The sequence below is a fragment of the Desmodus rotundus genome, chromosome 3 (genome assembly GCF_022682495.2).
Source record: "Desmodus rotundus isolate HL8 chromosome 3, HLdesRot8A.1, whole genome shotgun sequence".
Classification (NCBI taxonomy): domain Eukaryota; kingdom Metazoa; phylum Chordata; class Mammalia; order Chiroptera; family Phyllostomidae; genus Desmodus; species Desmodus rotundus.
The window spans coordinates 71,911,573-71,937,091 of NC_071389.1; the positions used below are offsets into that span (position 1 = coordinate 71,911,573).

General features: G+C 39.4%; 1 long non-coding RNA gene across 2 annotated transcripts in view; it reads right to left on the minus strand.

The window, feature by feature from the left end:
- Positions 1-25,519, minus strand: part of LOC128780469 (uncharacterized) — a 346,265-nt gene that overhangs the window by 56,439 nt on the left and 264,307 nt on the right. For both annotated transcript variants that reach the window (XR_011650987.1, XR_011650986.1), the window contains one exon: positions 303-426. This is a non-coding gene — a long non-coding RNA (uncharacterized lncRNA). The remainder of the gene's footprint in view (positions 1-302; positions 427-25,519) is intronic.

The following is a 25,519-nucleotide window of genomic DNA, read 5'->3' on the forward strand; positions in this document are numbered from 1 at the left end:
TTGGCTATGTTGAATTTAAGGTATTGATGGGTCATGTCAGGGGTCACAGCCAGAAGCTAAAACTCAGAATGTCAAAAATGTTTGACATGTTTGAAAAAGCTATCTGCAATATACTCTTATCTTCTTCCTCCTGACCCATCGCTATGAAAGGAATCAAAAAAAAATTCCCTAAACTTTTAATATCCTTAAGACAACATTTTGGAACCATATTCATGCCACCCACTCATAAGAAAAACCTTGCACTGGCAACACTTAAAAGCAAATGTATTAGAAATTTTCTAAGAGGAGGAAAAAATTCTTACCGTTAGCCATTTCCCTTTTGGGTCTGTTAGTTTTGAGGACATCTGGTGGACTGGACAACAGAAGGCAGCCATGCATGGGTCAGGGGCAGCTGAGAAGGCTGTTCGGGGATGACAGCAGGATGACCTGATGACGGAAAAGAAGGCATAGTTTTGAAATGTGCAGAGGACATCAAGTTAGACTCTGTCAGAGCAGTAAACACACACTTACAAAGAGAGAACAAAGCCCAACATGTTATGGAGAAAACAGCCCAATAGACACCTGGGAAAAGAGATGAAGAAAAAACTTAATAAGGATAGAGATTTATCTGGGGAAGAAAATGTATGCTATAAGCCAGCTATAGATCGGTCAGGTGCACAGTGCTCTCTTACCGGATCCAAGCAGCTCCCCTCTAGCCTGTAATTGATCATGGCCAGGACCTGTTGAAATGTGAAATCCCAGATTAGACAATCTGGGAGGGCGGATGTGTGGGAAGGCAGTGAGGTTTGATGTGAGGGTGCAAAGGCCTATGATATCATCTCTGTCCTTAGTCAAAGTATGTAAAGACAAATAAGGTTCTTTAGCCCCATAATGGACACCACTGCAGTGCAGAGGAGACAGTAAAATAGCACCTTTATCTTAATAAGCTTTTAGACGAGCAAGTACGCACAGTGAATAAATAAAAGGCCTAGTAAAATAGATGTAAATAAATAAACGTATGAGAAAATCAGGTCTTATTAGTTAAGACCTATTATGAAAATACATCTATCTCAGTGTCTGTTTAAGCTGTGAAGGTCACAAGAAGTCCTCGCAGTACTGATACTCCAGAATGGAGGACTGTATCAACAGAAGCCCAAAACACACCCCAAGTTAATCGCACCACCTTCCATCTGCATAGAAGTTATTAATGCTACCTCATAACATCTCGTCGGATGCCAAGCAAAGCTGTGCATATGCTGACTCCCCCAAATTTTAACCATGGATTCACTCCGCATGTTTTTATTTAGTACCTAATACATAAATCATTCTGAGGGGAAATACACACATCGGTAATAATACCTGACCTTCGGGAGTTAAAACCGATTAAGTGAAAAATATAAAACATGGAAATATAAATGGGCAAAACATAAAAATTTTTTGGAAATGGACAGGTAAGAGTATTCTTCAAGTATTCTTCAAGGGAATAAATGAGAGACAGAGAAAAGAAGGGCTATGAGTTTTGAAGTGGAAAAGTACATATGAAGAGAAAAGGCAAGTTATGAACGGGAGTCCATGCAAAATGGATGAAAGACACACGAGTGGACACGTGGCGAGAGGAGCTTCCAAAGGACTGGGGCAAAAGAAGTTAAGAAAGGGCCTGGTGTGATGGAAGTTATGACACGAGCATAAAAAAGAAATTCTTGCTGCAGAACAGAAGAAGATGCTAACGGCAGATGAGGGGAGGGCCAGATGAAGACGAGCTGACTGCGGAGTGTGGGCTTTACTTAGAACCAAGCTTAGTGTTAGATCAGGAGTGAAACATACTCTATAGGCTTTCATCGGAGAGTTACACAGGGAAGACAGGACTGAATACCTTTGTCTTAAGGGGCTAGTTAGGAGGCAGTTATAATAATCTAGGCATGAAGCCACGAGTTCCTGACCAAGTAGGAAGAAAAAAAGATGAAAAAGAGATGGTGGTGAAAAAGAGAGCACCTGTGATGAAGGGAAAGATTCGAGTGATCATGTGGATAAAGAGGATGAAGGACAGGGAAAGTTAAAAATTGTCTGGGATCAGTAGCCAGAAGAGTAAGGATGTCATTGCTAAGGCACTGGGCAGGAAGAAGGTGGACACAGTTTGAGAAATGGTTCCGTTTTAAAGACACTGCACTAGAGATGGGGAAAGTAAAACTTGGATGCGGTACCTTCTGGAGAGGGGAGAGCAAATGTGAGCTCTGCAGACTGAAGATCCAAGGTTAGAAATCGTCACCCTGGGAGGAAACTGAAATAATAATACAGGCGTAGAGAAACCATTTAGAGAAAGAATCCAGGGCCTGTGGGCTGAAAAGATTTTAGAATTTCTCAAACACACATCACAGTTTCTGACATGGTGGCAAACTATCAGGAAATACTCTACACCAAAAAACTTGGAAATACTTCAGAGATGAGACTGGACTTATAGAGGGAACATATTTGTCAAAATATTTCAAAGACAAACATCTAACAAGCAAAAGTCATCCTAAAATATCAACCTATCAACTTTATGGGTAGTAATGCATAAAATAAAGTCCTGTGGAATTTAGCTACAAATAAATTATGGTTAACTTATAACATGATTTTTAATCATTCAACATCATGACCGAAAACAAACAACCAACCAAGGTCACCGACAGGTATGTAGGGTCTGCTATTTTCAGTGCCCCTTCCCCTCACCATTGACAACCACGAGAACAGCCGTGGACACACACGTTTACGGTTTCGTAGGGCCACTAACACTGTGAAACGTAGTGTCAAAGGGTCACAGAAGGTTTCTCAAACGAGAAAGGTAAGCTAAATGGGTACTCGGGTTGTTTTGGAGCTTCTGGGGGAGAACACAACGCTAGCAGTCATTTCTGCGGTTGTACGGACAGAGTTCTGAAGCTTGCCGTTATTTAGAGGAAAGTGACGTGGCTTCTGCATATAAATAAAAACGTAAGAGTCATGACCTATCTTCCAGGTAAAGATGTCCCAGAGATATTACAAACAACAACAAAATCACACTGCCCTCCTGCCTCATCTCTCCCCCTCCTGCAGTAACCCACCAAAAATGGGGGGAAAACCTACTTTTTCAAATAAGAAAATCTGAAAGTAATGCCTAACACTTGTTATTAATTTGTTTAGTCATAACAGCTAACATCAATTTAATACTTATTATGCTTCTGGTACTCTTACAAGCTCTTAAATAACTACAAAATACCTATGCGGTAGGTACTATTATCACCAACCCCATTTTACTGAAGGAGAAACCAAGGTCCAGGGAGGCTGAGTGAGTTGCCCAAAGTTACATCCTTAGTATGAAGTGGAGCCAGGACTCGGATCTAAGCAGAAGGATTTCAGTGCCTCACTTTCTACCCCCATGCTGTCCATCCTATTTCTCGAATACATGCTCCAACACCACATGTCCTATTAACCCCCAAAAGTAAACTATTGTTGAAAGACAGTAAACACTGTCTATGACATAAGTGGTTCTTGATTATTTCAAAAATTTCCAAGAGTACCAGATACAAACCAAAAGAAAATAGCAACACACACACACACACACACACACACACTTTCTAAGGATAGTTTAAATAAGAAAGACTGCAGTTGGATGTAGAGAAACTTCTGACCATTTAGAGTGACCAAAGAAAAACAGAAAATGACTGATACCAACTGACGAGTTGGACACATTCACTTCTGGACATTCATTTTAAAAAGTACTTCTGATTCGCATTTATCTACTTTTTAAAGTCGAGTTTGGACTAAATGCAGTATTTAAGAAAATTACAGGATGTATTCTGTACTTCCCCCTCCTAATTTTTCTCCCATTTTTGCTGATTATGGTCTGAATCTGTGTTTAAAAGAATTACACAAGCATCTGGCACATAATCTTTGGTAAGCACGATGACTTTCATTAAAAATTGATGTTTCAAGCTGTATTTGTAAAGAATACGCTTTAATTGAAGGCCTCTCCAATAACTAATTAATTGTATTTTTGATTCTGCCAACATTTTCTGGATCAAATGTTCTCATTTGGCTAATTTTACCTAAGACATTTACATGCTACCTGATTTCAAAACATAGAGAACATGCTCCTAAAAATAGCTGTTAACAGGCAGAGAAGAAAGCAACCAAGGATTCATTGAAGAAATACAGTTGTCCATGTGATTTCATTTCAGATGTGCCTGGAAGAGGGCACAGATTTTGGATTCAATCTCCCATGATCCTCTGATAATCCAGAGTCTACAATGGAGAACACAAATATTAGGCATGTCACATGGACCAAATTGTCAGAATTGAGTTTTAAGAGCAAGATGCCAGAAACAGCATTCAAAGCTTGATCGATGGCTGCCAGAGACTGGAAACAGTCTCAGCACTGCTGTGGCCTTATCTAGCACACAAGGTCCTAGTGAATCCCTTCTTCATCACACAAGCGGCATGCAGAATGCCGCAGGAAATGTGGGTGTTCATGCTTCTCTCTGTCCCTGGCCGCAAACCTCTCACATTCCTAATGGCCGGTGTAATGCTGATGTTGGATAAAGGAGATCAACAAGGAAAAAGACTTCAAACTCAGTGTCAATAAGGAGAGCAACAGAAGCCAGAAGCTCAGCATTTAAAATTTTAAAAATACTAAAACAAAAAAAAAACCCTCAAAATTAGTTCCAGTAAATGACTTTGGGATTACATGAAATTTTAGGACTTCTCTGTAATTTTTAAAAATTAGCTGCTTTGATCTATGCCTAAGAGAATTAAAAACTGCAGACTGACTAACACTTTAAGTAATACTCTCATTATTGCCCTCTTCAGAAATGGTTCTTATTGTCTCACCCTGCAAGGAACAGTCTGAGCCAGTGCTTCCCAAACAGCATAAAACAGAGAGCTAGCAAACAGAGTAGCTGTTCATGGTATTCTGGGAAACAAAGTTGATGTGCTCACAGTCTTCCTTCTGGGGAACACATATACATGGTAAATCCAAGACTGAGAAACCCGTAGAAACTTTGTGAAGTGTTGCCTACGTTTATTTTACCACGGAATGCACTTTCACAAGGAACCTCACGGGATACCAGGACTGCATAGAATACGGCTTGGGAAACGTTGCTCTAACCTTCTGAGCCCAGCATTCAAGACTCAAGAATCTTACCCCAAATTACCCTTAATCACCATCAATATACATTCACAGTTCTGATGAGCAATGCAGATCTGATATTCCAGTGTTCCCCCCACAGAAAGTCACCCCTCCACGCGAGTTCATGTCCTCCCCATGTCCTGAACAGACATTTGCTATACTGCTTTATTTGAACCATTCCCTGTGCTGGAATCTTCGATCTTTGATTCAATTTGATCCCTCGGCACTTGAAATAAAGCCTCATCTCCTCTGAAACTCTTCCATATACTGGTGTTTTTCCTTTCCTCTGAATAGGTCACCCCAAATTAAATGGTGCTTGTTTGGGACTAACCTCCCACTTATATTACTAGTATTCCTGCCTGTCCTTGATCAGTAGCAGAGAACTGATTCAAAGCCCTCCAGCAAGTGATTTACATTCAAATGCTAGCTCCAGGGTACTAGGTTCCCGGGACAAATTTCCTCTGGGAGCTTCACTGGTTTCTTCATCTGACCGTTGAGGATAAAATAACATTTAGTCCATTGTGCTGTTGTGAAGTTTCAATGGAGGTAACACCCAAGATGCTATTTCAACACCACATAGTACAGAAAGCACACGATACACGTTAACTCTACTACTTCCATGTGATCTAAGCAGAAGGCTTACCCCAAATGCTGTGACTGCCGATAACCAGCACACATACAAACCTCCACCACGCTCCCTTCGATCCTATTCCATGCTGTCGCATTGATTACTATAAGATATATTGGCGGTCCCTAGGTCAAATCATCACTGGGAAATCCACTAAGCAATCTAAAGTATAATTCTGGTATTGGCATGTCTGCGGAAGTTAGATGTGTTACACTATTACTTATTTGCCCATATTTATGTTTTTTTTAATCTAAACATGGTTTGAGCATCATATACAATATGAAGAGGCCAGCCCATGTAGAATCACTTTAAACATGAAGGAAAGCAGCTTCTGTCTCTTGATGAAAGGAAAACATTGTTAAAGCAAATCTAGATATTAATCGTTCTTTCGTTTCATTTAAAACATTAATGAATGCTTTATGGGGAAAAGGGGAGGATACACATTTTTATATTACTATAGCTGAAAAACTCTTAAAATAACACATTCAAAAGTTCATTCATTATCAAATAAATGTAAATTAGTTTAATGAAGTCTTCATGGGTGTCATTTGAGGAAAGATCTGAAACCCAAACTTACTTGGTAACATTTCCTTTTATCCGTGTCTTCTTTCCCATGTCTGTTTCCCAATCTTCTCAAACTCAACATCGCATTCTTTTTTATCTTTAGATCTCATACTGGTCTCATGCCTTCTAAAATATCTTTTATTTTTACATTTTCATTAGGTGACTTACTTTTGTTGGAGTTAATTTCACTATTTTCAGTACTGTTTCTTTCTAAAAGTAAAGTCTCATTTCCTCCCCTCCCCCCGCCCGTTCTCCGCCTATCCTTTTTCTTTGAGAAGGATTGCTTTTTGGTATTTGATGTGCTGACACAAAGTGGAAGTGGCAGAGTGTAAGCTGTGAAGCAAGTCCATCTTCAAACCACCTCGCCAAAGTCAACGCTCTCCATGAGAATACGGTCTCCCTCTCCGAAATGGAAAGACTGGATTCCCACCCACTGCAGCTCTCCCCACCACAGGCTATGGGAACAGAATGGATGGAATGGTGAACACAAAAAACAAAACTAATTTCATTTTACAAAATATATTGAAAAGTGTCTCATTGTACATGTGACACTACCTATAAAATGTATGTTACTCATTATATACATAATCATATCATAAAACATAAATACTTATACACATGTATAGAATCTTAAGCAATTTTACATCTTCTCTAATGAAATCTAGTGGCAATTATTTATTCGAACAAGTGAGATTCTTTTCTTTGCAGAGGGGTCTGATTAGAACATTCTTAGTATCATAAAAGTGCCTGAGTTTTGCAGGATACGACTTTGCCTGGCATACTAACGTGCCAAAAGGCCCAGAGATCATAACATCTCATGCTTTACTTCCTGCTGTCATTGTTATTTCTACATAATAATATTTTATAGAGATAATCAGCACTATGCTAACTTTCCAAGCTATGTTTATTTTTCAAAGAATGGCATTTTTATTTAGACTTAGGGTTATACCTCTATTAAATTAAAAGAGTATAAGGTCATTGAGCTCAAGTTCCTTTCCTGCAAATATGTGTGACCCACAGGGAACCTGGGGACACACTCCCTGTCTCAGAAATTGACATAAAGCTGGCTCATCTCTGAATCCAACTAAAAGTGAGATTACTTAATGAAGAACTAAAGGATATAAAAATAAAAGTTTTATCTCAATAACAGTTTAAATACAGGAATTCAGCATTAGCAAGAGGCTTCAGCAAATATATGGGGAGTAGGAGTCACCCTGTCTGCTTGCCCCTCTGCCCTCCTGTCTAACTGTTGCTGATTCCATTTGCTCACCACACAAGTGTAAGACCCCACCTTCGACCCGTGGACCTGCCAGTAGCTAAATGGAAAGGGTCTGACACCACTTCACCTTTCTTTATGGAAATCATTGACCTCAATTTTCATAATGAATCACTTTAGAAATGCATTTGTTTTGAAATAATCCAGGGGAGAGAAATCAAATTATTTTGAGATGGCTCTTCCATTATTTAACAACTCACCCAGGGTGCCAGGTGCAGGCCGAACTGTGAAGCTGACCAAGTTTTGGGGAGAATCTACTGAAATCCTTTTCTAGGCTCCTTCTGTTCATACAGAACACCTACAAAAGAGCTTACCAAAGCCTCTTCATCCCCAACCATCACATCTGTCATTCTAGCCACCCCTCCTTCCCCATGCCTCGTTCACCCTGTGGCCCAGCACCCACCCTGCCCTGGCCCCTCTGCAGTGCACCAGACCAGCGTTTCCCAGACTCGAGTAATCTGCAAAAGTTTACCCATACTCCCAGCAGTGACCTGAATTATTTTATTCAATCTTCAAAATACGCACCAAAAACACAACTAGGAATACACTCCTGAAGCATCTAAGTCCTATACAACTACAAAGCCAAAATAAATTGATAAGAAAAAATCAGGAGCTACAAAACAACACGATCTAACAATACTAATTGAATATGGTAGATAAGGTTATGCCACACATCTGTCACTTGCAGCCTGACTATGGCACTCGGGCTACAGCCAACATTCTTTGGAGCTAAGGGTGCTTACATTACCGGGGCAGCTGGGTGGGGCTCAAGTCTCTCACCACTTTTCCCTAACCTATATCGCAAAAGGGTGTCATCCAGCCTAAACTTGGTAGAAGCTCATCACTTATTAATCAGTCATTAGCCAGAAACAAAGACTACTGCCTAGGAGTGGGCACAAAGGTAAACACAGGTGCTGACGTTTCCTGGGAAGACTCTGTTACAGCATTACGGTTCAGAGGATTCAGAATGTGTTTACGTACGTTTACGACTGCTGTCGCAATGAAAACACCAAGTTGACATGTTCTGGAGAGAAGCAAAGTCCCTGGGAGTGCATGCTCTGGACAAAGGGCTCCCAAGCTCAACTTCGGACCACCTCTCCAGACCACTCCTCCATCCTCACTCTCAGTCCAGCTACCATATGGGAAAGCAAAATGATGGATGGATTCCTCATGGGGAGCAAGGTCTTACTTTCCAAGATGCTCAGCATATAAAAATAAATTCTTGGAAGAGACCACAGTGTCTTTAATCCAAATAGTACATTTTTAACTCTAGAATCCCAGGCATGATGGATGGGGACAGAGAGAAGGAAAGAGAGGGAACGGGAGGGAGAGGGAGGGAGAGAGATTTATTCACAAGAAGAGTTTTTATGGGAAAATTGCTTAATTCCCATTGCTCTCTAATAACAGCACAGTCCACATACACTTCTCTTCATTCCTCAATCAACAGCATTTTGACTATCAATATCATTCCCAAAACAACTGTCAATTTATCTATGCCTGACGTTAAGTCTGCACAGACATGGGTGTGCACACACGCGCGCACACACACAGAGACACACACAGAGCAACCAACATGCCACTCAGGTCCACACACTCAGTGACTCAATAGAACCAGCCCTTGGCTTCTTTTCCTGTCCTAACTTCCTCTGGAAAAAGCACCAATCTGGTCCAAAGGGCAGAAGTAGCCCTGGGAGGAGAAATTTGTCTCTCGTTATCTGTGGCTGGAGGCAGAAACCACGCTGGAGGTGGAGGCAGAACAGTCCACCCCCAAGAGGACACTCACATGCTCTCACGCCGGACCTCAGGCCAGTGGGAAACAGCTATATCCTCAACAAGTTCAACTCACTGCCCTTTTCACAAGGACTACTGTGCAAGACTCATTTTGAAGCCTATCCCTTTCAAAAAAAACTAAACCGGAATAAAATAATCACGACAAATGGCAGTAGCACTACTAATAAAACGGCTAAGGCGTGTTGTGCTGGCACATGTGACAAGGGCTTTACCGAGACTTTCTCATTTAGCTCGCAGCTTGGAGGTGTGTAACATCACCACAAGTGACAATGTGGTCACATTTTAAATGCTTACACGCAGCTACCCCGTAAGTTTAAACAGTAAAACTAGGCTCCTGAAAATGTCATTAGCATGATCTGACACAGAAAGCAACTTTTGGCCTCAGTGTATTATCCATTTACTCCTTTATAACTGACTTTTAAATATTTTTGTATCTATAATAGTTAATAAGTTATGACACATGTAATAAAGAACTTTTTTAAAAATATCAACACTGTGTTAGTTGGCCAGGGCTGCCATAACAAAGTACCATAGACTGGGTGTTGTAAACAACAGAAATATCACTTCTCACAGTTGTGGAGGCTGGGAGTCCAAGATCAAGGCGCCCACAGGGTGCAGTTCTCCTGAGGCATCTCTCCTGGATGGGCAGGGAGCCACCCCCTTGCTGCCTCTTCCACGTGTTCTTCCCCGTGCTTGTGCATGACTGAGTCTCCTATGTGCCCAAATGTCCTCCTCTTGTAAGGACACCAGGCTGAACCAGGGCCTCCATACACTCCAGGCCTCATCTTAACGCAGTCACCTCTTTAAAGATCTTACTCCAAATACCATTACATTATGATGGTTGGGACTTCAACCTGAATTTGGAAGGAATACAATTCAACCCATAATAGACACCCATATTCCGCATCGTTTCAAGAAATCGAACACGTGCAGCCCCTCTGTGGGCCCCCCCCCTAACCAGAATCCTTGTCCCCCAAGGGTAACCATTCTTTTGATTTTTGTTTTAGATTTCTTAACAGCTTTATCAACTATATTTACATGTTTTAAAAACTTTACTCTTCTCAAACAGAACCACTACAAGCAATGAATCTTCCTCTAAGTAGGGTTTTAGCTGCATCTCCCAGAGACTTTTATATATTGGGTATACTTTATTATCATTTCAAAATATTTTCTCTGACCTATGGCTTATTTAGAAGTGTGTTCTTCAATTGTCAAATGTGAAGGAATTTTCTAGTTGGTTTTTATTATTAACTACTAATTTAATTTTGCTTTTGTCAAAGAACCTATTTTATGTGATTCCATCCTTTTTAAATTATAGTGACTCATTTGATGGTTCAACATATGCTCTTGCATTTGGAATTTAAATAATGTTAATAATAGAATAATTTAATGTAGCTACATTCACTGTGGCTATGTTTACTCAAAATACCAGTCACTCATAGGACTGCTTAAGTAAGTAGAAGCAAGCTAAAAAAATTTTTATTTCATTAAGTGAAAGTTTGACTACAACTTGTAGAAAACAGACAAAGTACTTATTTTTAGGGGCACAAGTAACCTTTTTTAACTAAAGCACTGACTAAAACAGACTGAAGATCGTATACCGATATCTTAGAAATACACCATTTTTAACAAATCATACAATTTCTAAATGAATTACTAATCCCTTACTCTACCTCTAGGAGCATGTGCTGGGTGATACGAAGAGATCAACAAATTATCTTGAAATTTATCCTACAGCACATCGAACTGGGCCAGTATTTGAGATTTAAGAAATCTCAAATCCCACATCCAAGTTTACGTGCAGCGTGGTAGTAAAGGGTAAAGGGAGCCAAACAGTGATGAGAGATAACTTCACTTTGAGTGGTGGGCACACAATGCAATACACAGATCATGTCACATAGAAATGTATACGTGAAACCTGTATGATCTTATTAACCAGTATCACCCCAATAAATTTAATTTAAAGTTCAGATATAATGGTTATATACTGTTAAAAAATGCAAACCTTCTCAGGTCCTTTGCCCATTTTTTAATTGAATTGGATTTGGGGGAATTTTTTTTGGTATTGAGTTTTATAAGCTCTTTTTAAATTTTGGATATTAACCCCTTATCAGATGTTTTGTCGAAAAAATGTTCTCCTATTCAGTGCATTGTCTTTTTATTTTGTTGATAATTTCCTTTGCTGTGTAAAAACTTTTTAGTTTGATGTAGTTCCATTTGCTTATTTTTTCTTTTGTTTCCATTGCCTAAGGAGATGTATCAGAATACTGCTTGCTATGAGTAATGTCTGAGATTTTACTGCCTATGTTTACTTCTATGATTTTTATGGTTTTGGGTCTAACATTTAAGTCTTCAATTCACTTTGAACTTATTCTTGTGTGTGGTGTAAGAAGGTGGTCTAGTTTCATTTTTCTGCATGTTATCTGTCCAACTTTCCCAACACATTTACTGAAAAAACTATCATTAGCCCATTTTAAGTTTTTGCCTCCTCTGTTAAATATTAATTGACTATAAAGCCATGGGTTTATTTCTGGGCTCTCTATTTTTTTCCATTGATCTATGTGTCTGTTTTTATGTCAGTACCATGCTGTCTTGATGACTATGGCCTTCCAGTATAATTCAATACTAGGTAATGTGATTCCTCCAACTTTGCTCTTCTTTCTCAAGATTGCTGTTGCTATTTGGGGTCTTTTGTGGTTCCATATAAATTTCTGGAATATTTGTTCTAGTTCTATGAAATCCATTATTGGTATCTTGACAGAAATTATGTTGAATTTGCAGATTACTTTGGGTAGTATGGACATGTTAACGTTGTTACTTCTTCCTATCCATGAACATACAGGTGGCCAATAGACATATGAAAAGATGCTCAATGTCACTAAGCATCAGAGAAATGCAAATTGAAACCACAATGAGATAATCACCTCACACCTGTCAGTGGCTGTCATCAATAAGTCAACAAACAAGTGTGGGCCAGGATGTAGAGAAAAGGGAATCCTCTTGCATTGCCGAGTGGTGAGAATGCCCATTGGTGCAGCCACTGTGAAAAGCAGAATGAGTTGCCTCAAAAAATTAAAAACGGAACTGCCTTATGACCCAGCGATTCCACTTCTGGAAATATATTCAAAGAAAGCCACAATACTAATTTGAAAGAATATATGCACCCCTATGTTCGTTGCAGCATTCTTTACAATGATCAAGGTTTGGAAGCAGCCCAAGTGTCCATTAGTAGATAAGTGGATAAACACTGTGGTACATTTACGCAATCAAATATTACTTGGCTGTAAAAAAAGAAGAAATTCTTACCCTTGGCAACAGTATGGATGGACCTGGAGAGCATTATGCTGAGTGAGATAAGCCAGTCAGAGAAAGAGAAATACCATGTGATTTCACTCATATGTGGAATCTAATGAACAAAATAAACTAATAAACAAAATAGAGGCAGACTTAGAGAGCAGGCTGACAGCTCTGAGGGGGAGGTTGAAGGGTGGAGGAAATGAGCAAAAAAGAAAAGAAGTCATGGACACAGACTACAAGGTGGTGATTATGGGGGAGGGAGGTGGGAGAGGGGATCAGGGGGATAAATGGCAATGGAAAATATGCAATAAAAATAAACTATTAAAAAATATAAACCTTTTTTGAAAGGTTTCCAAATACATTCAAGAGAAACAAGCATACAAAACTACTTTTATATTCCTAAAAATGATGGCACTTTAAAATATAGCTTTAAAAAATTTAAGTGAAAAAACAAATATTCAGTGTTTATGTCTTACTGTAGGAAAAACCATTTAGTTAAGCACAGTTTTCCCAAAGCCATTTAAACACCAGGAACAGAAGTAAACCTTATTTGGATGAGTTTTTAGTCAAGGACTTGACCTATATAACTTAATTTTTAAAAAATCAAAAAGCAGGCGATATCCTCGAAGGGGCTAAAAATGGTTTAAAATTTTCAGCCTGGGGATAAACATGAACTAGAAGAAGCATCAGTGTTTCCGGAATACTTATATCACATAGCTAAGCAGAGAGGACTTTTAATGCCTACCCTTTAAACTTCTTTACAAATGAATTTCCATGAGTACTATGGAAATAGCACACTCTAATTTGGGAAGTCGTCATGGCCACTACTCACATGTCTGTAACCACCCTTTAAAATAAGATTCCACAGATGCAGCTTCTGGGGTTGCTGCATTCCAACATGCTATTAGTAACATTGTATGCACAGACTCAGATGGTACTCGTACAGGTTCAAAAATTCCTCTGGTGAGCCTGTGTTACTGAAAAATCTCCTTTCCAAAGATTCTTGGGACCACTGTGACAGGAACCTTGCATCAGAGCCAGAAAGCAGCCTCATGCATGTCTGTAACTGTACATTTTTCCGGCATTACACTAGATTTTCTTATACAGTTCCCTATTAAAATGGTTGAAATTCCAACCAAGCCTTGGGAAACAGAGCACACAGTATGTTGAACCTTTCCACAGCATCTGGCCCTGGGACTGGGGTGGTCAAATAAAAACACCAAAGCAGTTTCAACTCCTACGTGGGAGAGGCAAACGAAGCCTCGCCGTGGGATCAGGGGGCAAAGGCTTTTGTTGTCATTGATGGTGAAATGTTCGTACGACAATTTTGATTTTACAAAATTAGGTTTTGGACATAGCCTGCAGGTATTTCCTTATTGCATTCTGGATTAATTCACCTTTATGGCTAATTCCTGTCAAAATGACAAAGGACAATTGATTTCTTTGGGTGAGGTCTCCTTATCAATGGAAATGTCTAGGGACTGATTGATGGGGTGTTAGAGGAAAGGACCATTAATTGATTTGTAATAAATAAAGCAAAATCTCCACTTATGACCAGCAATTGAAAAAGGCACCTCCTTTTTCATTGGTAAATGTTTTTAATCTAAAATGTACAAAGCAGTCCAACTCAACAATCACTCAACTTATTAATATAACAGCTTTATTAAAACAATTCCCACTGGCATGGTCCAAGTTTAAGGCCACTCAGCACAGTCATCATAATATTAAATAAGTAAAAATTTAAGAGTCACATGGAAAATGTCATTCAAACTTACATTGTGGTGTAATGGAAAACCCTGCAACTCTGGAATCAGATGATTCAAATTCCAGCTTGGCCCTTGTTAAGCATTTTACTAAAGTTGTCTGATCCTCAGTTTTCTCATTTCCAAAAGTGGTAAACCCCTACTTTGCAGAGTAATTATACTAAATGAGGTAATAAATGGAAAATGTATGATACATACCACAGAATATAACTGCAAAATAGCTAGTTTTATTAGTGTTATTGATTTGAACAAAACCTTAAGAGCAAAATCATTTTATCATTTGTCCATGTCCTTATTAAACTAACAGGGCCAAGAGAAATTTTCATTTAATGGGTTTCTATCAGGCTCTTCTTTGCTTGCAAAAGCCCAGCATTTTTTAACAATAAAATTGTATTATTACAATATCCTTAATAACATATTGGCTTTTTATGTTGTTAGTTTTGCTTTCCAAAGGGAATTGAAAACAACGCTAGATTTTAAAATGCATTTGTAATATTTAGGCATACATTCTAATTACATGGATTTTAACTACTCTGAACTTAAAATTTTAAATGGTAAGCACAGTTCATGGCTGCTCAGGATTTCCCATCACCTCAGTAAAGACCAGATGAGCCAGTGCGACTGCAGCCTGGACTCAAACAAAAAGTTGATTGCTCTTGAATTTCCCTCCTGTACATACTTATAGGGAAAGAATTGGTGCCAGAAGACTGGAGATGATGAAAATAAAGTTCTCACTTTCAAAAGACAGGGGAGAAAAACATAAAGAGAGAATCCCAACACTACACACCACCAGTGCACTTACTATTGACCCTGGACAAGATCTTTGGCCAATTGTTAAAAGAATGGCTTGTGACAACTCAGGAAGGGAAATGAAAATACTGGTATACAATGTGGGTTCAACAGGGACACAAAAACCGCATGTCCCTCTCTGACAAGGTTAGTAGGCTAGCAGATCAGGAAGTACGCTGCACAAAATATATTTGAACTCGAATAAGAAATCTAACAAAGGTTCTCATGACAAAGTACAAGATGTAAAAATATGGGCTGAATGCGAGGGCACTTTGTCACACTAATAAACATTGGAACCAAAGGTACAGCATCCAATCACTGCCGTCCTGGGGAAGGTCCCTAGAAATAGTGTTTTGTCCTTAGTCCTGTTGCTTCACCATTTTTTTTTAACCAATGACCTGGAGGAAGCCTAAGGAGGAATATTTATCACATTTTAAGATTGCTAAATACAAAGATTTGTGCAGTGCATTATTTTTGTACCCTGATACCTACATGCACTGTTACTCTATCTCCACAACTATTTATTGAGGGAGTTTAAACATTTTATTTTCCATTTCACAACTGAGAAAACGGAGATGTTGTGGTTAAATTACACATTTCGAATAGTAAAGCTAGAAAAATTGTAGAGAGAGGATATAACCTCAAGGTTTTTGACTTCACATTTTGACCAAAGCCTAAGACAGGAAACAAGTAGAGATGCAGGGTCCAAACCGATCTTATGAACAGAAGTAAGGGGAAATATCTGAGAAATGACATGAACGGGGTCCCAGTGTATCCAGATGGGTAGCATTTTGTCATACAGAAGTTCTGAAAAGTCAGCACAATGAGACTTGTGAAATGGGAAGTTGGCTAATCCGACCAAGCTGCATTCTGTATCTACAGTACACAAAACGGATCATGGTCACCCTTCACTCTTCTGGTCACAACCCACCTGGGCAAGAGCGTTCACCATTTCAGGTAGATTATAAGGAGAATAGAGAATAAAGTAGGAAGCACTTACCACAATGATGAGGGAAGAAAACAATCATGTTAACATGAAGCATACTAGAAGGAATTATAGATGGTAAACTAGAGAAAACAGCAACACTGGCTAGGAAGGAAAAGAGGCCAATAGCTATCTTCAAATATACGTCACAGGCTAGACTATGTGTGCCAGGAGAGCGAAGAAACAGAACAATAGTTTATTAGAGTTTGTTCGGGAAATTACATCTATCACTGCAGGTGATACGTTAGAGAATTATTAAAGGGACTAAATCTCGGGTAATTGTAGGAACTGTGTCCATTGTTTGGACAGGAATCGCTATAGTTCCAAGTAGGAAGGGCATGAGAAGAAGAGCTAGTCGTGAAGGGGGGGGTGAGAAAGGAAAACATCTCTCTAACTGTCCCGAACATGGATAATGAGGTGGCAAAGGTGCCTTGACTGCGGATTTGCACACTTTGTCCAGGACCTGGAGAAGCCAGCAGAGATGGCACGAGAGACAGAGCGGGGGAGGTCCAAGTGTAGCCCCCACAGATGAATGACAATGCATGCAGCCACCTAGCGCCTGGCTCCCTACACCCATCTCCAGAGCTTGAAAAGTGTCTGCTCCTTCCCTTCCACCTCTAACACCTTGCACGCATTTCCCTCGTGCCCAAGCTTAACCAAGAACCACACAAGAGAAGTGAGTGAGAAAGGGCATCTGCAAATTAGTTTTAGTTTCACTAAGTTGGTACAGTACAAAGTCACCATAAATGGAAACTTGATAGATTTCTGACTGAGACAAACATGTGAGGTACCCAAAGACTAAATGCAGTTGGGAAAGTAGCAGAAACTCTGTCATCAGCTATACTCACGTCATATGAGATTTGGAAGAAATGTTATCAGTAGAAAAGTGTTTCATCCATCAGGTGTGATACTTAAGATCCTTTCCCATCTGGGAGACTCAGGGATAACATTATTCTAGTACAAAGTGTATGATGCTTAAATGCACTACATGGTTTGGACATGTAGCCATTATAGCATTACATGAGAGGGGACCCCCCTCAAAAAAATGCAACAAATTATCTGTTGGAGGACAGGCCCTCGTAGTACAGGCTTCCCCACTAGATGAGTGTTCTAGGAACCCATCTGTATCCGTGTACCAGATGGCGTTGTTGTGAGAGGCTGTGTTCCACTTCAGTGAATTTTTGTTTTGAAGACTCAACATGTTTGCCCATTTCATGATGGGCGATTTGCCAGCGCACCTGCCCACACCACGCTGACTGTTCAGCAGTGTCTGACCAACACTGGCATGTCCCCTGTGCACCACCCTCCCTATTCACCTGATCTCACCCCCAGCAACTTTTTTTGTTTCCCCAGATGGAAAAAAGTTCTCAAAGGGAAATGTTTTGCTGATGATAAAGAGGTGAAGCAAAAAATGGCAGAAGTACTAAGGGACATCAAAATCAACGAGTTCAAAAACTGTTTTGAGTGGGGGAAAAATGTCTTGATAGCTGTATTGCATCAAGTGGAGAGTACTTTGAAGGTGACTGAAGTTTAAACATGTAAGAATAAATATACAATTTTTTATAAATAAATTCCAGGGTTCTTTTGAGTCCCCCCTCATATAAGAAAACAAACCACAGAACCGGAAATCCAGAATTCTAAGTTTTAGAGTTCATCTGATAGTGATTTGTAAAATTCAAAAATGTTCACAATATCCATAAAGGAATATAATTCCTTTTTCATTCTAGTGTTATGCAGTCCAGACCCTCCAACCACATGGGGAGCACCTGTGATGTTGTTGCTTAGGATATAATACAGAAAACCCAACAATGACTGACTTCTCCTATATAAAATGGTAGAAATGCTGGCACCTTCTCAGGCCTTCATTTCACTGGGGCTGGAGCTAAAGCCCTCTTCTTCCTCTTTTACTCCTTCCAGTGGAACTCTAACAGGCCACATCTTTTCTTTCACCTCCCAGTACCCCCTGGAGTAGACATAAGAGTCTGATACGACAACAGGAGGAATAGTCATGGAGGGAGCTTGCATCTAGAGCATTTAAATCCTGCCAAGGGGCCTGCTCCTAGTTTTCATCCTGATCAAATGCCAGTCAAGCCTGGACTTCCAAGATCCAAGGCAGGAGATACCAGATCCAAGTCAACCAAATGGGTAGTTATGGCAGCCTACCAAAACAACAACAAAAAGCATGAAAAATTCTCCAAATCATGGAGGAAAAATCCATATTTGAGCATATGTTCAACTGTCGAAGCCAATAACTTCTAAACTTGTGAAGCTGTACATGCCCTTTGGCATCTAAATATCATATTCTTGGTTCAACTTTTATATCACAGCTTCTCCTTATCCAACTAATTCATAGCTACTAAAGTTTCTGCCTCACAACATCTTAACTTCAGAACTTTTTCAAACCACTTTACATGTTAGATGCCATCTTGTTTTTCATTTTAAAATGTTAACCCCTTCTTCTGTTTCTGGCTCTTCGTAGTAGTTTTCTTTGTCCCAGCTTCCTGTGACCGATGACCAAAGGCAAAACTCATTAGGTAAACAGATACAGTGGGTAGGAGGAGGGATCTAATTTAAATCAGCACTACCAACGTCTAGTTAGTGGTATTTTTCCACAAGATTTGGTTTAATAGCTTATGCTGAAGCAGTTCCGATACCTCCTGCTGGTGGCATTGCACCAGCTCATGCCACATGCATAGAAGTCACCAGCTAATGCACTCCATGCCAGCGAGAGGCTGCGGATTAATGAAATTCCCTACCAGTGCTGCAGACATGTCCACAGCTTTATTTCTTTTAACATGATATAAATGCATTTCAGACTCTGAGTTTATGGCCTGTGCTGATTTTTCTGAAGGCTGAGTTACGCCCACCAAGACAACATAACATCCAGGCAGCCACCCCAAGGGCAATGTGAGGAGGGTTTTCTGATTATGTCATCAAACAGGAAACCTCATGGAGGCTCTGGGATTAATGTATTTTCCACTGGAGCTGAAAGCAGGCAGGATGTAGCCACTGGAAGGGAGAGAAGGAGGAGGAAATGTTGGTGGGGGTGGAGGTCATGTCTTTACTCTGACATTTAAAGAAATCACTTGTATTTATTTGCATCTGAAGCCTCCAAGCAAATAAAGATTTTAAAACTTCAGTAGAATGTGGCAATAAGCAAATTATATAAGCACTGGATATGAACGCACCCCACAAAGAGTTTCTCTAAACCATGGCACCATTCTTGCTCCAGATGGCACAGAAAATAATTTATAAATGACAAAAGTTCAATGGGTGTATGGCAGCTGTTCGGTTCCAGCTCTTTGGCCACCCACTTCAGTAGAACTGAAAGCTTTCAATCAACTCTTGTCTCTCAAAGGGCCTTCAAACAGCATCAGAACATGTGTACAATATGTTCTCAGAAAGTAGCTGGCCAAATATGAAAGATTAGAAAATCAAGTTAAATAGAAATAGAAACTACAAATACATACTGTTTTCTCCAAAATGCATAATACCAAGCAGGGACTAAGAACAAAGGATTTTGAGTTTTCAGACATTGCGTGATTGCCATTTTTCCTTTCATATGTACCCACAGCTTCTTTTCACACAGAATGAGGAGCATCCAGATATTATTATTATTTTAATAATAAATAGCCAATATTTTGTCTGCCTCTCTCCCTTCTTTAAGGAGTTCTCTAAACTCCTTACATTAAGAAAGTATTCCAGCCTCACATGGGGTCAGCCCCTACTTTGAAACCTAGAGTCACCCATTTTATAGTTCTGAGCCTCCAAACAAGGCAAACGAATTAGGACCACCACAGGGCAAAATCAACATTTTCTGCACTTTTATTCGGGAAGGGTAGTTCAGTTGCTAATCAAGACTAGGGAAATCATTGACCAAAAAGGAAAAGTAAACCAAAATGAGTATATTAACTAAATTATTTCTGTTACTTAGAACTAAACTGGATTATAAAACAAACACAACTTAAGCAATTTGCCGATCTTAAAAGGGCCAACCAATTTCAAGCATGGCAAGCACAGGAGATAAGGTTATGATTTAAGCAGAGAAAACTTTTAGGATAGTAAATATTGTGAAGCCATATGCGGAATCAATTCTTTGGCTTGCACTCCTGATTGACTGCGGAGGCTTTCCAAGTGTTAACTGGACCAGGTTTGAATTGGATAGAATGTGGAAGGATAATAAACAGCTGACACCCTTCTAAGCTCCCAAACACAGGAAGCTAAGGTTACATCACTGAAGGCACCAACACACCCACTCACTCCTGCTTCAAGTCCGCTCCATAAATAGAGTTCTGAAAGGAGGTGGGGTGCTGGGGCACAAGAGGTGAGTAACATTTCCTTCACCTTTATAATATGCACGGGGACTGGTAAAATAAAAAGACAGAACGATGCCTTACTAAAGCAAAAAGCATTACCTTAACTTATGGCAAATAATGTTAGGTGAAGATGTTTATAATCATAAAATAATTTAAAGAACAATAAGCACTGGTTGAGAATAAAATGTTCTCCAAGTTCAAGTTCATTTTCACATAAGCCTTGGTATGTTTGTCCAGTCATTTTTTAAAAATTACCATTGAGCTAATTCTTCAGTTTGTGAATTATTTTTATACAGTGTTCTACTCGTTAATAAATGAGAAACATAAGAATTAGAGAAAATTGGTCAAATATTGTATGCTTACAGGGAGCAAGATCAAGAGAAACTGTTTAAAGCCAATCATCTTGTGTATCTTTGTTTTTACACACATCTTTTCTACACTTCCTAGCTCTTCCCAGGGATGAAAAATCAGAAATTCAGAGTAGAGTTTTATTCTCATATAGTAAAGGTATTTGGACACCTACCCAGAGCTGGACAGTAGACATAAAGATCTGGCAAGTGTTATAATTATTCTGAAGATACTATAAGGATTAAATTTCATACCAGAGAAACTTTATTCACTGTGCAAAATATCTCTAGTTAAACAAATTATTCAAAACTCGGACTGAATACATTCAATCAAGCTGTCAAAGAACAAGGATCCGTTGTCTCTCTTCTCTGCCTCAAGGAACTTGGACAGACAGCCACCAGACAGTCTGCGGAACTCCCTGCGGCCTTCAGGAGTGAGTTTCTGTAGGGCAATCTCTTGACTACAAAATGAACTTAAACAAGTAGTTCTGTAACTTAAGACTGTCTTAGGATGTTATACCAAATTAGTTTGAGTCTGTGGCTACTCCTTACCAGGTCCACTCACGAAAGATACAACCAATCAAAACCAGCAGTGCGATGATTTAATATAATTATAGTTATTTAGAATACCAATTATGAAACAAGGTGAAATTACAGTGGTCAGTGTTATTACATATATTAAAGCAAACAACATAATACATAGCTAGCTGTGTGGAATTAGAACCCTGTATCAGAGTTTACAAAGCACACCACCCCTACCAATCCCTACTGGCTTTAAGATCTGGCTACCTTTTATGGCAACAACCTAAGTCACACTGTCTTAATCCAAATAAACAGATTATTAGAAGCAGACAATCACCGCCCACTTTAAGACTTACCATTAAGTTACAGTAATCAAGACAGTGTGTTACTGGTGAAAGAATTGAAAAATCAGTGCAACAGAACAGAGAGCCCAGAAATAAACTCCCATAAATTAGTTAACTGATCTTTGACAAAGTAGAGAAGGAAATACAATAAAGCAAAGATGGTCTCTTCAACAAATGGCACTGGAACAACTGGTCATCGACAGGCAAAGAAAAAAAAAATCTAGACACAGATCTTATACCACTCACAAAAATTAACTCAAAATGGATCACAGACCTAAATGTAAAATGCCAAACTATGAAACTCCAAGAAGATAGGAGAAAACCAAGGTGACCTTGGATATGGCAATAAATTTTTAGATACAACACCACAGGTGCAATCCGTGAGAAAAATAATTAATAAGCTGGACTTCAAAAACTCAAAAATGTTTGTTCTATGAAAGACAATGTCAAGAGAATGAGAAGGCAAGCTACAGACTGGGAGAAAATATTGCAAAAAGACATATCCAGTACAGGGCTGTTATCCAAAATATGCAAAGCACTCTTAAAACTCAATAATAATAAAACAACCCGATTAAAAAATGAACAGAAACCTCACAAAAGAAGATAAACAGAAAGTAAACAAGCGTATGAAAAGATGCTCCACATCCTATGTCATAAAGGACAAATGAAAGCAATGCGTTAACACTGTACATCTACTACAATGGCCAAAACCCAGAACACTGACACCATCGAAGAACAGCAAGGCTGTGGGACAACAGAAACTTTCAGCCATTGCTGGTGGGAATGCAAAATGGTGCAGCCACTTTGGAAGACAGTTTGGCAGTTTCTTATAAAACTAAAGTCTTCTCTTACCATACAGCAGTGGTGCTCATGGGTTACTCACCCAAAGGGGTTTTAAAACTTATGTCCACATAAAAAACTGCATGCAGATGATTAGAGCATCTTTATTCATAATTGCCAAAACCTGGAAGCAAGCAAGATGTCCTCCAGCAGGGACGTGGATAAAGAAATTGTGGTTCATCCAGACAATGGGCTACTATTCATGGCTAAAAAGAAATGAGATATCAAACCAGGAAAAGACATGGAGGAAAGTTAAAAGGATATTACTAAGTGAAAGAAGCCAATCTGAAAAGGTACACACTACAGGATTCTAACTCTAGGACTCTCTGGAAAAGGAAACCTATGGAGACAATAAAAAGATTAGTGGTTGCCAGGGATTGAAAGGGTGGAGAGAGATGAAAAGGTGGAATGCAGAGGATTTTTAGGGCACTGAAAATATTCTTTATCCCATAATGATGGATACCCATGATTATAAACTGGTCCAAACTCATAAAACACACAACACCAAGAATGACCAATAATGTAAACTATGGGTGATAATGATGAGCCGCGGTAGTTCTATCCGTTGCCAGGAACGTAGGCCCCGGCGGGTGATGCTGACAACCCGGAGGCTGTGCACGTGTGGGCCAGAGGCACACAGGGAGTCTCTGCACCTTCCCTTAAGTTTTGCTACGAACCCTACCCTACTCTAAAAAATAGTCTTACTTGTTAAATTATCATAAAAATAAAAGGTTTTTTATTTTTTTAATTTTATTGTTGTTCAATTACAGTTGTCTGCATTTTCTCCCCACCCCAGCCAAACCCACCTCCCTCCCCTGTTTCCACCCTCCCCCTTGGTTTTGTCCATGTGTCCTTTATAGTAGTTCCTGAAAACTCCTCTCCCCACTGTCCCTTCCCCCCTCCCCTCTGGCTATTGTTAGATTGTTCTTAATTTCAATGTCTCTGGTTACATTTTGTTAAGTCTTTTTTTTTTTAATCATTAAGAAGACCCTAGGTCATGACTGCCCAACAGAACTTCCTGGGATGACAGAGATGCTATATACCTACACTTCCCAACCCAGTAGTGCCTGGCCCAGTAACACGTGGCTACTAAGTATTTGCAATGCAGCTATTTTGACTGAGGAACTGAATATTTAGTTTTCTTTAACATCAGATTTTATTTTAAATTTAAGTATCCTCCTGTGAATAGTGACTACCATACTGGGCAGCACTGCTCTGAAAAATCTCACTCAGTAGGAAGTCAGTGCTTGCTTGAGCCCTGGTTCAAAACTCTGGAACAGAGAAATAATTTTGCAACTGGAATTACACTTTAGTTTTAAAAGACCAAACATGCAATGGGCTCTAAGGTAACTACCTTGGGAACCAAGGTAAACCAAGGTCAAAACTAACAGGAGGCATTAATTTTAAAAATTCCATATTCTAAAATACTGTGTCTGCAATTTAAAATATTTTAAAATAAAATAATAAGTATTATAGTATTTTTTCATACAATACTACAATTTACAAAGAAAAATACATTTTTCTTTATTTATTGTAGGCAATGCATTATTGTAAAAATGATTACCAGGTGCTCCATGATTATTTTAGGAAAGAAAAGTACAACTGAAAAAATACTCATTTTACACCATTGGTATTACTCACCCCTAATTTTGAGAATAAGATGATAGAAAAGGCCTCTGTCTAGCACTTTGCAATTTACATTCTTGTGCCTTGATAGACATAACAGTGAGTTGATTTTGTCAGGTGTAAACAGTGTTTTCACACTTCCCAGAGAAGTGTGCCTTCGTTATTATTCCACATTTAATTAAGTCATAACACCAGAAAAGCTCCGGTCGTGAGTTTCGGCACACACGCTATGCACAGCTAACTACAGAGAGAGCTAGGTCTTGAGCCTGTAAATGATACTGCCAGCAGAGTACCTGGCTCGGCTAGAGACGAGTCCTGTGGAAACGACCCAGGATCAGTGGTCAAACACGACTAGACACACTGGGTAGTGAGTCCACCAGTCTGTGTGTGACCACGGGGAAGTCACATCTCTTAAACCTCACTTTTCTCACCTGAAAAATGGAGGTAATAATACTGACTTAACACTAAGTCGATCGTGGATGTAAGGCCCTGCACATAGAAAGCAAACAATGAAGTATACTCCTTAGTGATATTATAATATTAAGATTATCTTTGGCTACTTCAAGTTACTAAGTCTGTGGGACAGTTACCACCCGAGTTCCAACACTCTCTTGACCATGTCTGGGCAGGTAGAATCCTATCATCCAGGTTTGGGGTTTTTTTTAACTTCATATCCTATAGAATGAGGAGTCCCTTTCATGCATCCTATTTATTTCCTGGTGATCAAAGACACTGCTGTCTTTAATACAGAGTAAAGAGACAGTCTTTACAATTCTTATAAACATACTGTTTCTATTTCTTCTGATGTTGCCGACACTAGTTTTTCTTTTGGAGGAGAGATTAATGAGGCCAGAAGTAGACACGGAGTCACAGATTCTGAAAAATGCTAAGCTGAAGAGACCTTAGAGATCATCTCGTCTCATTCTCTAATTTTGTTTTTTGGAATCTAGACCCTGGGAGAGTTAACTACTTGCCCCAAATATCTGAGAAATTCTTTTTCCCCAATCTTCCTATCATACAACATTGCATCAAAACTTGACATTAGCCCTGGCCGGGTGGCTCAGTTGGTTGGGGCATCGTCACAAGCACTAAAAGTTTGCAGGTTTGGTTCCCAGTCAGGGCATACACCTAGGTTGTGGGTTCAATCCCTGGTCTGGGTGCCTATGGAGGGCAACCAATCAGTATTTCTTTCTCGCCTCGAAGTTTCTCTCTCCCTTCCTCTCTGTCTAGTCAATAAACATAAGCATCAGGTGAGGAGTTTTTAAAAGGTTGACATCAATATTTAGTTAGGTCTCAGAGGTTCTGTGAACCT